Here is a 3,034-nt window from a genome sequence, read left to right on the forward strand (position 1 = left end):
CAAGTCTTCTTCTTCTTCTTCAGTTTTATTGGCGGTTGGCAAACAACTTATGGTGCGCATTACCGCCACCTACTGGTATGGAGTGTGGGTCAGAATGCTTTTTAAAATAAATAAATAAAATAAATAAATTCTATTTACTTGTGTATGTGACCATCCAAGTCTTGATGTCATCAAGACATTTTAACAAAGGGTGAATGGAGGAGGAACTGTAAGGTGCATTACCGCCACCTACTGAGCTGGAGTGTGGACGGAGATCAACAGGAAAAACAAAACAAACAAATTGTAATTCTGTGAAATTAATTTAATAACTCAATTCAATTCTTTCTATTAAGTTTGTATTTTTTCAAGAAAATAATAATTTGGTCTTTAACTTTACTTATACCACTACTAAAAACTTCCCTAACTGTAAATTTAATATTAATTTTATTTCTTTCTTTTTGGAAATGTGTTCTTGCCGTTTCATACCCAGGACATTCCATAAAGACATGTTGAATGGTTTATACATCTTAATATACATCTTAAAATGGGTAGAATGTCTTAATTTCTGTTTCAAAACTTCAATTTCAGTTGCTGGTCATAAAATTAGAATATCATGAAAACATTGATGTATTTCAGTAATTACATTCAAAAAGTGAAACGTGTATGTTAAAATGTATATTTCTTTTAATGTTGATGATTATAACTGACAACTAATGAAAACCCCAAAATTCAGTTTCTCAGAAAATTAAAAAAGGTTCAATATTGAAGACACATGGTGCCACACTCTAATCAGCTAATTGACTCAAAACACTTGCAAAGGCCTTTAAATGGTCTCTCAGTCCAGTTCTGTAGGCTACACAATCATGGGGAAGACTGCTGACTTGACAGTTGTCCAAAAGAGAACCATTGACACCTTGCACACAAGGAGGGCAAGACACAAAAGGTCATTGCTAAAGAGGCTGAATGTTCACAGAGCTCTGTGTCCAAGCACATTAATAGAGAGGTGAAGGGAAAGAAACGATGTGGTAGAAAAAAAAAGTGTACAAGCAATAGAGATAACTGCACCCTGGAGAGGATGGTGAAACAAAACCCATTCCAAAATGTGGGGGAAATTCACAAAGAGTGAACTGTGGCTGGAGTCAGTGCTTCAAGAACCACCATGCACAGACATATGCAAGACAAGGGTTTCAGCTGTCGCATTCCTTGTGTCAAGCCACTCTTGAACTAGAGACGTCAGAAGAGTCTTACATGGGCTAAAGACAAAAAGGACAGGACTGCTGCTGAATGGTCCAAAGTTATGTTCTCTGATGAAAGTAAATTTTGCATTTCTTTTGGAAGTCAGGGTCCCAGAGTCTGGAGGAAGTGAGGAGAGGCACAGAATCCACGTTGCTTGAGGTCCAGTGTAGAGTTTCCAGTCAGTGATGGTTTGGGGTGCCATGTCATCTGCTGGTGTTGGTCCACTGTGTTTTCTGAGGTCCAAGGTCAACGCAGTCGTCTACAAAGAAGTTTTAGAGCACTTCATGCTTCTGACCAACTTTATAGAGATGTAGATTTCATTTTCCAACAGGACTTGGCACCTGCACACAGTGCCAAGCTACCTGTATCTGGTTTAAGGACCATGGCATCACTGTTCTTAATTGGCCAGCAAACTCATCTGACCTTAACCCCATAAAAAAAGTCTATGGGTATTGTGAAGAGGAAGATGCGATACACCAGACCCAATAATTCAGAATTGCTGAAGGCAAGTCAGAGCAACGTGGGCTCTCATAACATCTGAGCAGTGCCACAGACTGATCGACTCCATGCCACGCCGTGTTGCTGCAGTAATCCAGGCCAAAGGAGCAACAACTAAGTATTGAACGCTGCACATGCTCATACTTTTCATGTTCATACTTACCAATTTAGTGTTTTAATGACATGTATAAAACATGAAATATGTTAGTTGGTGTAGGGTTCCTGTTCAGTGGTGGGACTGATAAAGTTCAAAGTAAAAGCCTCTAATTAGGAATTCAAAACAGTTGAAATTTAATACAATATGAGAATTATTTCTCATTTACCTTTTAATCAAAACGACTTCTACATGCAACTTATAAAAAATTGGGGAACAGAATAAACACAAACACATTTACACACATCTTACACAGCAGAACATGTAACAACTTTGGTGCTCTGGTCTTCCAGAGATGTGGATTGTTTCTTCACATTCTTATGTCATAATTTGCACCAATGCAAACATTACTCAGTAGAGTCAATTCCCACTTTTTGCTCAAATCAGTGAGACTACAGAGTCACACAAGTTGGTAAGTGCACATGCGACAGTCACAATTTTGTCCACCACTGGCAAGCCGTCATGTTTGATTAGGTAGTCTACTGGCAGACGTGCTTGAAGCATCGTGTATTTGTTTCTCACAAGTCCACTGAGCCGTTCGGCAGGTGTATGAGCGTGTGTAACATTCCTTGTGGTTTCCACGTCGACTGCAGATAGTTGTGCTTTACCGCTGCTGAAACTTGGAATGTTGACCTGTGCACAGTATGATTCCACACTATCCTGTATGTTGAAACCATGATCTGCTAGAATGAGGTCACCTGGAAGTAGTTTCAACAACAAACCACAGTTTTCAATTATACACTTGTCACTTGCCCTGCCGCCCCATGATTTGGACAGAAAACACACTGAACCCTGCGGGGTGATACCCATTAAGAACTTCACAGTGTTAGAACGCTTATAGTTTGACCACGTCTGTGCATGTGCCAACACGTTTTTAGGCCTTTCAATAAACACTTCAAAGCAGTCAACTATAACAGCTGTTTTTTGTCCAAAATGTTTTTTAAATTTCAGGGGCATAGTTTTCATCAATACATCCCGCTCAGGCCAGTACAGCAGATTCTTTAGACGTGTATATAAAACATGGATGACAATCACAAATGTCCTGGAGACAGTTGAGGTAGATGTTTGGAATCGAAAAGCTAAATCTTGCACAGGAAGGTTTAGCTTAAGATGCATTAGGGTCATCACGAAGCATTCAAATGGACCTAAATCACTATTTACTTTAGA

Source organism: Nematolebias whitei, chromosome 19 (genome assembly GCF_014905685.2).
Source record: "Nematolebias whitei isolate Nwh7 chromosome 19, NemWhi1, whole genome shotgun sequence".
Lineage (NCBI taxonomy): Eukaryota > Metazoa > Chordata > Actinopteri > Cyprinodontiformes > Rivulidae > Nematolebias > Nematolebias whitei.